Raw genomic sequence first — 12313 nt, 5'->3', positions numbered from 1 at the left:
CTCATGGGATACTCAGCCAGGGGTGAGAACCACTGTTCATTGGCAGAAATACAGGCTTTGGAGTCAGGACCCCTGAGGGCTAGCCCAACACTATCTCTGTGATTTTGCTTAGACAAATGAATTCACCTCTCTGATTCAGCTGTGGCTTCCTCATGTGTCAATAATTCCTATGTCACGGCGTTGTGGGGATGACTGAGGTATGATGGATATTAAAAGGCTTCATGAACTATAAAATGTTACACAGGTATTTTTATCGAGTGTCTTCTAGTCTCTTGTTAATCAAAGTGTGTATCAGATCAGAAGCATTGGTAGGATCCGTGAGCTTAGTAGAAATGCAGACCTACTGAAACAGCCTGCATTGGAACAAGATCTCCACATGATTTGTATGCACATTAAAGGTGTCCTTCCCCCCCCACCCCCAACCACTCTCTGGTGCCTGGTTATGTTGGTTTACTTTTGCTGCTGTAACAAACTGCCACAAGCTTAGTGGCTTAAACAACATAAGTGTATTATCTTACCCTTCTTGAGGTCAGAAGTCCGAAAGGGTCTCACAGGGCTCTGATCAAGGTGTTAGCAGGGCTGGGTTTCTTTGGGAGGCTCTAAGGAACAGTAATTTCCTTGCCTTTTATAACTTTTAGAGGCTGCCTGCATTCCTTGGCTCATGACACATCATTGCAACCTCTGCTTCTATAGACACATCCTCTCTGACTCTAACCCTCCTGCCTCCCTCTTTTAAGGATTCTTGTGCTTATATTGAGTCTACCTGGATAATCCATGATATCCACCCATGTCAAGATCCTTAACTTAATCACATTTGCAAAGTGCCTTTTGCTGTGTAAGATAAAATATTCACAGGTTCTGCGGATTAGGACATGCATATCTCTGGAGGTGGGCATTTTTATGCCTACCATACTGGTTTTCTCTGCTGCCCGTGTCTTCTCCCTCCATCCCCCAAAGATTCTCCTTTCAGTGTAATCTTCCTTTGCTCATGTCCTAGACATTTATTTCTTTTACCCATCAACACTCTCTTGTTTTCTGTCTTATACCCTCAGGCACCCACAAGCTGATTTAACTAACCTAGGAAGCTTTGGAAAACAGTGGGCTCCCTGTCATTGGAAGCATACAAGTATAGCCTGGATGGCCACCTGTCGGGAGGGCCTTAGAGACAATTCCTGCACTGGTGCAAAACATCTGCAAAGCATCGTTATTTCCATTGAGCTGTCTTTCAGTCCCTATGCTACCTTTTTTTGATGGGCTCCTGGGAGTCTTCCATCCCTCACCTCTTCCCTTCTTAGCTATCCCCACCTCTGTGTCCTCCTTGGCTTTCCCATACTACCACAAAGACTTAGCTGTGTGTCCTTTGGCTGTGCCCATGCCATGAGGTCAAGACCACGGAGAATGTGGTTCCTTCCTGGAAGGTCAGTGGTTAGTCCTTATGGTCCTAAGGCTGAGGGTTCTCAGAGTCTCCAGAGTGGAGCATTAACAAGGTAAACAAGTTGGGGTTGACAAAGGGGAGGAAGGGAGGGCTTATTCTCTGGTCAAACTATCCCATAACCAAAGCATTAAATGCTGGTTGTAGTAGGCTAAAGATGCAACGAGGTGCTTCATCTACTCTGAGTGCATGGGACCAAGGACGAGAGGTTTGAGTGTGGGGGAGAAGCCAGGCTTCAAAAGAGCCCACCTTTGGAGCCAGGCCCCTGGGAGAGGAGCTCTAGGAAGATATCCAAGACAAGTCACACCTGACTACTTGTAGTGCCTAGACCAGCCATCTACCTGTATGGTTTAGCTGTGCCTTTCCCAAGGACAAAAGAAGCAGTGACATTTAATATTCCTCTGTGAATGACTAGACTGTACATCCATTGCTATTAAATATTATGCAGTGGTATGAAAAGAATGGGATAGGTTTATATGTCCTGATGCAACCCTCCAAGGCATATTGTTGATTGATAAATCAAGTCACACATCAATATGTAAAGCCTGGACCCACTGATGAAAATAAAATCCCAAACCCCAGCTTTATGTGTGTATAAATGCACAGAAATCACCATAAATGGATGTTAACAGAGAATGAATAGCTTTGAGGAGGGGAGTGAGAAGCGGGGATGGAAAGTAACTGTCGCAATTTACTTGGAATATTTCTGATTTGTTATGTATTTTTACAGTGAGGATATATTCATGTAATTTCAAAAGAAAGGGGCACCTGGGTGGCTTAGTTAAGTGTCTGACTTCAGCTCAGGTCATGATCTCACAGTTCATGAGTTTGAGCCCCACATTGGTCTCTGCGCTGACAGTGTGGAGCTTGTTTGGCATTCTCTCTCTCTCTCTCTCTCTCTCTCTGTCAGAAAATAAAGAAATAAACTTAAAAAAGAATAAAATCTCCTCAATAACAACCTCCTTCCCCCCATTCCAGCTCAGGCACCACTTTGCAAAGGCCCTTTGCAGCCCACAGACATATGCCTGTGTACACACATGTACATTAGTATATACGTAGGTATACACTTGGTTTTACTCATACTTTGTTACCTGCCTGTGCTACAGTTGTAGAAAGAGAGGTGTGTGTGTGTGTGTGTGTGTGTGTGTGTGTGTGTGTTGAGAAGTGGCAGGGCAAAACGAGGTGGGTAAATTAGTATTTGAGGCTTTAATCACTTCTTGCAATGGGAGGCACTTTGAAGGAACAGCCCTAGACTTCTGGGGCTTCTGAGTTGCCTTGTAGCAGTGATATCAGCTAATATTTATGCGGCCTTTAAATGCTGAGTGCTGTGCTAAATGTACAACATATTTTCCCTTAAACCACAAAAATTCTATAAGGTAGGTACTTTTAATACTCCAATTTTACAGATGGGCAAACCAAGGCATGCAGAAGGTGACTTATTTGTCCAAGGCCACACAGCTCATAAGTAGCAGGTGTTGGAAATTGTCAGGCCAGAAGCTTGTGTGGAACAGCCATTAAGAATTTGTCCTGTCTCCTATACGTGCAAACATATGGTATTTGTCCTTATCTGCCTGACTTATTTCACTCAGCATAACACCCTTGTATAGGAGAATTAGGAGGAACTTAACGGAGGACCGCGGGGGAGAAGAAGGGGGGAAATGGTGGGGGAAAGGGAGAGAGGCAAACCATGAAAGACTCTTGAATGCTGAGAACAAACTGAGGACTGAGATCGGAAGAGCACACGTCGGAGATGGGCATGGAGGAGGGCACTTGTGGCGATGAGCACTGGGTGTTATATGGAAACCAACTTGACAATAAACTATTTGTAAAAAAAAGAATTTGTCCTGTCTCTTATCAACCATAGAGACTACATGTTGTCCCCCCACCCTTTTTTTTTTTTTTGCCAGTTTGTGCCTTTGTGTCTTTTTTTTAAAAATATTTTTATTTATTTCTAGGAGAGAGAGCGAGCGAGCATGATCAGGGGAGGGTCAGAGAGAGAGGGAGATACAGACTCTGAAACAGGCTCCAGGCTCTGAGCTAGCTGTGAGATCATGACCTGAGCCTAAGTCGGACGCTTTGACTGAGCCACCCAGGCGCCCCTAGAAGGCTGTTAGTAACTTAAACTAGAGGCAATGAAGCCTAAATTTGAGCACTCTAGAGGGGATGCAGAAGGTAGGATAGAACTGAGAATAATTTAGTTGATAAGGTCAATAGGATTTGCTTAACTGGGTGTGGAGTGGTGTGGGAGAAAGGAAGTATCAGAGATAACTTCCCAGTTCTTTGAATTTTTTTTAATGTTTTATTTATTTCTAGGAGAGAGAGAGAGAGAGACAGCGTGAGCAGGGGAGGGTCAGAGAGAGAGTGAGCCACAGACTCTGAAACAGGCTCCAGGCTCTGAGCTGGCAGTCAGCACAGAGCCCGACGCAGGGCTCGAACCCACGAACCGCGAGATCACGACCTAAGCGAAAGTCTGACGCTTAACCGACTAAGCCACCCAGGCGCCCCGTGTGCCTTTGTGTCTTTGTACATCCTATTATCTCGACCTTCAAGCTGACACCTTTATGCTTTGGGTTTTTTCACAGGTGCTTGAGCTCAAATTAAGTAGAAGACCCTCCCCCCCTTTTTGGGTCACTAAAGCCCAGTAATTGTGGACAATGAATATTTTTTTCTACCCTGAGTCCAAGGAAATATATGACTCTGGACTCATGTATACCTCTCCATTTACCTTCCCATTCCTGCTTTCCATTATTGCTAGTGCCTCTCTCTTTTAGCGCTTTCTTATCTTTCATTTGCACTACTATTATAGCCTTCCAACTGCTCGTCCTGTCCTCCCCCGTGTTAACATCCCCTTCCAGCATGTTGATGGAGTGCCTGATCTGTGATTGTTACTATGCTCAGATTTTTTTCAGACATTCAAATAAAACCTTATGAGATAGGTGTTATTATTCTCCCCACCTTAAAAGTGAAGAAACTGAGGCTTGGAGAGGCAAAGGGGCCTGTCCAAGGTTAGCCAGTTAGAAAGCAGTGGCAGAGCAGGGATTGGCATCCAATTCTTAAATCGTCCAATAGCTTTTTGCTACTCCATGTTGCAGAAGCTTGGGTGTGACAGACTGATAATGGTTCCCAAAGATGTCCACTTTCAAATCCTTGGAACCTGCGAATACCTTGCTTTATGTGGCAAAAGGGACTTTGCTGACTGGATTAAGTAAAAATGTTGAGATGGGGTAATTATCCTGGATGTTGTGGGTAGGCCCAATGATATAATCCCAAGGGTCCTTGTAAGAGGGAGGCAGGAGATCAGCGAGCAGTATTAGGGGGTGTGATGATGGAAGCACAAGGTTGGAGTGATGCAAGGAAGGGGTCACGAGCCAAAAATTGCAAGAGGCCTCTAGAAGTTAAAAAAGGCAAGGAGACAGACTCTCCCCTAGAGCCTCCGGAAGGAACCAGGCCTGCTGACATTTTGATGTGAAACTGCTTTCAGACTTCTGACCTTAAGAACTGTAAATATATTGGTGGTGTTTTAAGCACTAGGCTTGTGGGAATTTGTTACAGCAACAGTAGGAAATTAATACGTTTAACTAAAGGGTTATTATGAGGAGACAGTGCAAAAACTGGGTCCTGTTTATATTGCTGCTTAGTAGTGCCTGCTACCCGAGAGACATTTGGATGTAATACTACAAAAGTTTCTACTTATCCAGGAAAAAGCAGCTTGCTGACCTGAGATGCCAAATGCCAATGGCCATGAAGCCCAGCAGAGGGCAGACACTCTGCAGGGAGAAAGCAATCCTTGGAAAGGCTTTGCTCCTGTTTTCTATATAAATAAGAGGGTCTTTAAAAGGAAGGAAGATCCTTCTAGGCACTTGTCGGTTGCTCTGATTGTGTTGCATCTTAGCTATGCCTTCATGCATGCCAGAGGAGCACGATAAGTACAAAGACGTTTTCATTTGCCACCCAAGGCTCAGAACTTTCTTGCTTCTTTTATGTATTTATATTGTTGGGACTAGTGCATGGAAATCCTTCCCTGCCCTGCAAATTAGGAGCTGGGTAATAAGGCACAAATACTTTTGCTTATTAATTCCGATGGCTTGTGCAATGGGGGTCAGGTGAGGGGAGAAAATATACATCCAATTAACATTTCTTTTTTCATTGAAAGTCTTTTTTTTTTTACATTTATTTATTATTGAGAGACAGAGAAAGACAGAGCATGAATAGGGGAGGGGCAGAGAGAGAAAGAGACACAGAATCCGAAGCAGGCTCCAGGCTCTGAGCTGTCAGCATAGAGCCCAACACGGGGCTGGAACTTACGACCCATGAGATCATCACCTGAGCCAAAGTCAGACGCCCAACCAACGAGCCACCCAGGCACCCCAAAAAGTCTTTCTTATCACACACACTTGACAAGGCACAATCTCATTTAATCCTCACAATATGCCTGTGAGGTGATATTATCACCAATGCACACAGAAGTTAATTCAGGCTAATTTAATTGCCCCGAGTTCCACAGCCAGCAGATGGTAGAACTGGGATTTGAACCCAGGTCTGCCAAGTCTCAGAGTCTGTCTTCATATAACGATGCTACCTGATCTCTCCAGAACTGTAATGTTGTTACAGAAATGTAAGTTGCTGACCAGAGGCAGTGAAAACTGTGTGGCATCATCCTATGGCTTTGAAAACTCGTGCCCATCCTCATGATGGATGCCAGCATCCACCATGCACAAGAAGAATGAAGCCCTCCTACATGCAATGGCACTGGACATTGACCCAAAGCAGGCCTGCTATGTGTTTCATCTCTGAGGGCTTTGCTTGCTTCTCAGTTTGTCTTTCTGATCACCCATCCATTCTAGTCCTTACAATGATTTGTCTAGCTTCTCTGCCCCGTGGCAGAGAATCTGAAGACTTTCTCTAATCTTTCCCTAATCTGAAGACAGTCTCTCACTCTCTAGATCAGTGTTTCACCTGTCTCTCCTGCTAACTGGCTTCTTCCCCTTGGTCTCAATATGTCATTTTATGATATGGCTTGGCAATAGAACACCCCAGAAATAATAATAATGACTGACAGGAGGGTCAAGGACTATTTTGGAGACTAGAGGGTAGGGCACTTAGTTATTGGCTTGGAGACTGACCTGCTTAGGTGCAACTGTCATGACCTTTTAGGAACTTCTGCTCTAGGCAGGCTCCTGCCATCCCTCAAAACTCCTTTTCCATTTAGCCCCAGTTCAATTTGCTCACCTATACATCCCACCTGGTCTGATGATCCCATTCAGTTCAATTCCACACTCATGCTCCTCAGGCCTGTTTGCTGACAGGGACTTAGCATCATGAATTTAGAGTAAATGTGAGTTGTGATCACAGGTGGCTCTACTTGGATCAGAGGTATCTAATGCCCCAGCAATTTCTTCTTCACTCTCTCCCTTTCTCCCCTGAAACTGGATTCTGCTTTTTAAAGTCAGCTCATTAGAAACCTTAGCCACTTCTAAAATTTGTGCTGCTTCAGGTTTGGAAATCTGCTTTGGCCTTGACACTGGACAAAGGTTGAACAACAACAAGCGGGTGATAAAAGATCTAATTCTCAAGATTATACCTGAGAGTCAGACTGCTGAGAGCGAGCAGCTGTGCTGAGCCTGGGGGGAAGTCAGTTGGGGTGCGATTGTGCTTCCAATCTATCTATATCTGACTCACATAACTCATGCCAGTTTTCCTGCAACAGTTTTTTTCTAAGCTTATAAACTGCTCCGAATTATCTGTGAATGATGGTATTCATAGATAAACCTTAGATGCTCTAATGCAGTGGTCCTTAGCTATTGTTTTCTGAACCATGGAACCATTTTGGAATCTGTTGGAAGCTACGGGCCTGCTCCTTAAAAAATGCATATGTTCATGTCACATACACATCATGCAAGCAAATGCAGGGCCCTTATATGGAGGGCCCTCCCTGGAGCCCATGAATGGATTCAGGTTAATATCCTTGGAAGAGATGGTAAGATCTCCTGTTAACACAACAATAATTTCTTATTCTCTATTTCTCCAGGCAGCCTATAATTAAGGAACAGACCCTTTAAACAAATATATTTAACATTTTTCTTCAACTCAAGGGAAGTGTGGCCTGTATGCACCCTCTCAGGCTTCTGTTTTGCTTCCTTCTGGCAGCATTGTCCCTAGGTCTCCAGTGTGGGAGCAAGTAAGTACAGGATGGCATGCCATTGGATTTTTGGGTCTTCTCAAGTCATCTTTTTTGATGGTGACGTTGCTTTGGACCAATTGGAAATAAATGGGGAAAAACACTGAAAGCTTAAAGGTCCTTCTGCCAAGAGAACTTTCCCAAGGTGTTTGACAACATTGATCACCTTTCACTCCCTTCTTGAATCTTGCTGCTTCATCTTCATCCATCCTCCTCCTCCTTGGTCTTCTTTGTTGGCTCCTTGGGTACTTTAGATTCAATAGTTTGCCAGCTGAATTCATCAGTTTTCTCCCAAACCAGCCCTCCTCCCTGCCCTTCTTAATGTAGAGACTAGTCATTACCCATCTAGTCTCTCAACCAGAAACCTAAGTGCCACCCTCAGATGTTTCCTCACTGCCCATATCTACTTTAGTCAACATGTTGAGCCACTGAAATCTGTTGACTTTGGTTCTTCCCGTCACAGCCAACTGATCCCACAGCCTGATCAAGACTTGCATGCCTTTAATCCAGCCTCCATATTTGTTACAAGGTGATCTGAAATAAAATTGACTATTTTATTCCCAGGGTCAAGGGACAATACTTACACTGTACCTTTCCCCCAAATATATAATTTCCCTCTAGACTGAGCATGCTAACTTTTGTATTCTCATCACCTAATACAGTGTTTGCATATGGCAGGTCCTCAACTAGTGGGAGGCTTGTTCATTAGCTGAATGAGTGACTGATTAAGCCATATGATCACTTCTCATTGCCTGTAGGCTGGAATCTGAACTTCTTGGCTGCATCTGCAAGACCTTTCATAAAATGGCCTGAACCGTTCCATCTTCATGGGATTCCCTGCCCCATCCCATCCCATTGTCACACCATACACTTTTCACACTTTGATGCATTTGCCTCTCGTGATTCTTCTGCTTGAAATGATCTCTCTGCATAGCATCCATCTCGTCTTCCATCTTCATGCACTTCATGCACTTCATGGTGCAGCCCAACTGTCCTCTGCCTCACCATAGCTTTCCCTGACAATCTCCTTTCCAATCCCAGCTCCCTTTGAACCCCCAGTATTCAGAATTAATTGATTCTTCAACTGGTTCCAATAACATTTCATTCATACCTTCATTTTGACCTTCATCCCTTTGAATTATATTTATTCTTATATGTAACTATCTGGCAACATTGTGAGCTATTCAGGAGCAGAGACTGGGTCTTGTGGTCTTGTTTACTGTAGTATCCCCAACATCTAGCCCAGCACCTGAGCACTCATAAACATAGAATATGCCTTTATGTTGGTGTCATGTGTGTTCGATACTTTTTAAAAGTATTTTTTCGGGGCGCCTGGGTGGCTTAGTCAGTTAAGCATCCAACTTTCGCTTAGGTCATGGTCTCGCGGTTCATGGGTTCGAGCCCCGCGTCGGGCTCTGTGCTGACTGCCAGCTCAGAGCCTGGAGCCTGTTTCAGTCTGTGACTCCCTCTCTTTCTGACCCTCCCCTGCTCACGCTGTCTCTCTCTCTCTCTCTCTCTCTCTCTCTCCTAGAAATAAATAAAACATTTTTAAAAAATAAAATAAAAGTATTTTTTCATAAAAAAAAAATACCAGCATGGGACACTCTTTCCTTTGCTATCTCTCTGCGGCAAACCACCATCATCTCCTGCCTGAATTATTGCAAAGCTTCCTAGTCTCCCTGACTCTACCTTAGGCACTCTCCTCAACTCCACAATTTGCAGCCAGGGTGATCCTCCTAAAATTTAAGCCAGATTAAAATCCTTTGTTGGCTTCTCACCTCAAATCTAAAGTTGCTACCCAACATATCCCTGCCTGATCTGTTCCCCTCACCACCACTTATCCTATGCACATTGGCTAAGGGTGCAGATGTTGGAGCCATACTACCTGCATTCAAATCCTGGCTCTAACACTGACTAGCTGTGTGACGTAGGGCAAGTGACTTAATCTCTCTGTGCCCCAGTTTCTTCATCTGCAAAATGGGGATAATAGTGTCTACCACATAGGATTGTTGTGAGAAGTAAATGAGTTAATGTATGTAAAGACCTAGAACAGTGTCTGGTATATGGTGGGCACTAAATCAGATTTTGTTAAATAAACAAAAATCTGTCATTCTCTTCCTTGCCTGCTCCTCTCCAGCCACTGTGGCCTCCTTATTGTTTCTCAGACACATTCCTGTCTCAGGACCTTTGCACTTAATGTTCACTCTGCCTGAACACTCTTCTTCCAGATATGCCATGGCTTGCTCCTCATCTTCTCACAAGTCTCTGCTTCCATGTCATTTTACCAGGGAGGCCTTCTTTGAACCATCACCCTTTTAAAATAGCAACACTTCATAATGCTCTGTCTCCTTACCCTTCATAGCACTTCTCAACATTGGATGTATGTTTATATGTTTATTTTCCTTCTTCCCCAACAAGAATGTAAACTCCATGAGGACAGGAGCTATCCTTGCCTTGCTTACTGTTACAATCCTAGCACCTCAAATGGTGTCTAGCATATAATAGTTGCTCAGTAAATATTTGTTGAATGAATGAACAAAAGACAAAAGGGAGAAAATAAAGGTCATGATCTCTCTGCCAAGATAACATGGCAATAAAAAAAGTAAGTGATCTCTGGATAAAGGGAAGAAAATTCTAACAGTATAGAAAGAAACATAGGGAAAAGAAAAGCCTCTCTCTTCCTATCCTCATCTGTTTCCCTAAAGGTAACCATGTCTCTGTGTGTTTTCAATTTCATTAACCAGTAGTTGTATTGGTTGCTTGCTATATATGCAGAAAAGTGTCGTTCTCCAACTGAATTTTCCTTCTCTTTGGTTGGTCTTAATCTCCTCTTTTGCTTCAGCTTCCTTTTGAACCCTAATGTCCAAGACCCAGGTGTAGCCCCATTTCTCTCATTTCACAGTTGCCTGAAGAATCCAGCCAGATAATGCTACATGCTAGTTTACCAATTTGCAGTGGCTACTTCAACCCTACAACTAAGCAACTTAAGATTCCCAGGTGCAGATAAAACCTGTATGCAATCTGTCTCTGTTTAGTTTTCATTGCCAAGATAATTCCACAAAGTTACTGAATATCTAGGTTGGAGTGGGAATGAAGAGAAACTGCCATTGGTGGATAGTCTCCATTCTGCTTTTTGGGAGGACATTGGATAGATGGTGAGTCATTGAGGGTATAATTGTCATCATCATCATCAAAGTACCTTTATGAAGTGCCTAATTTCTGAGGATCTGAGCTAGGCCTATGCAGAGAACTACACAACTCTAGAACTTTACTTCTAAACCATGCATGTTCTCGCAGTCATTGATGTGGGCACATGCAAGATAGATTCAAAACTTCAATATGGCTTAAATCACGTATTGTCTGCCACCATTTCTTCTATGGGTTCCTGATTATTCTGGAGTGAAATCTACCAAGAAAATATGTTTTGTCTTCTCAATGATATTATTAGCTCTCAAGGGCAGAGAACATAAACTTAACATTCCTGTCTACAGATTTGCTGTATAGGACAAACATAGATGCTCAATAAGAATGGATTAGATCAACCAGACCTGATAAGTAGAGGCAGAGTAAATCCTTTGAATTAACTAACTCCTTTGAAGCTCAGTTTCTTCCTCTATAAAATGAGGAGGGTAATTTTATCTATAGACTTTATGGAGTAGTTGTGAGAATGGAGGGTCAATACATATAAATTGCTTAGCACGCAACCTAGCATCTGCTCACTTATTAGCTTTTTAACTATTTCTGTCTTCTGCTCAAGTAGGAGACTATGGAAAAGGGTGAAGATAGCCGCTCTCACACAAATCTGGGTGTTCAATTCAGCTTATAGAGGCACACTGGTCAGTTGACTATGCATTTGGACTTGAGAAAGAAAAAAAGAATCTACCCTCTCACTTATCTTCTTCATTTTTTTTTTACAAATAGTTTATTGTCAAATTAGTTTCCACATAACACCCAGTGCAGTGCTCATCCCCACAAGTGCCCTCCTCCATGCCCATCCCCCCTCCCCCCTACATACATCAGTTCTCAGTTTTTGTCAGCATTCAAGAGTCTCTCATGGTTTGCCTCTCTCCCTTTCCCCCACCATTTCCCCCCTTCTTCTCCCCCTTGGTCCTCTGTTAAGTTCCTCCTAATCGTCCGATACGTGCAAACATATGATATTTGTCCTTCTCTGCCTGACTTATTTCACTCAGCATAACACCCTCAAGGTCCATCCATGTTGCTACACATGGCCAGATTTCATTGTTTCTCATTGCCATGTAGTATTCCATGGTATAGATAAACCACATCTTCTTGATCCATTCATCTGTTGATGGACACTTAGGCTCTTTCCATGTTTTAGCTATTGTGGAGAGTGCTGCTATGAACATTGGGGTACATGTGCTCCTATGCCTCAGCATTTCTGTATCCCTTGGGTAAATTCCTAGCAGTGCTATTGCTGGGTCATAAGGGAGTTCTATTGTTAGTTTCCTGAGGAACCTCCACACTGTTTTCCAGAGGGGCTGTACCAGTTTACATTCCCACCAACAGTGTAGGAGGGTGCCCGTTTCTCCACATCCTCGCCAGCATCTAGAGTTCTCTGATTTGCTCATTTTAGCCACTCTGACTGGCGTGAGGTGGTATCTCAGTGTGGTTTTGATTTGTATTTCCCTGATGAGGAGGGATGCTGAGCATCGTTTCATGTGTCTGTTGGCCATCTGGATGTC

The sequence above is a fragment of the Hyaena hyaena genome, unplaced genomic scaffold (genome assembly GCF_003009895.1).
Source record: "Hyaena hyaena isolate Hyena2069 unplaced genomic scaffold, ASM300989v1 scaffold_383, whole genome shotgun sequence".
Lineage (NCBI taxonomy): Eukaryota > Metazoa > Chordata > Mammalia > Carnivora > Hyaenidae > Hyaena > Hyaena hyaena.
Note: the sequence above shows the minus strand (reverse complement) of the source record.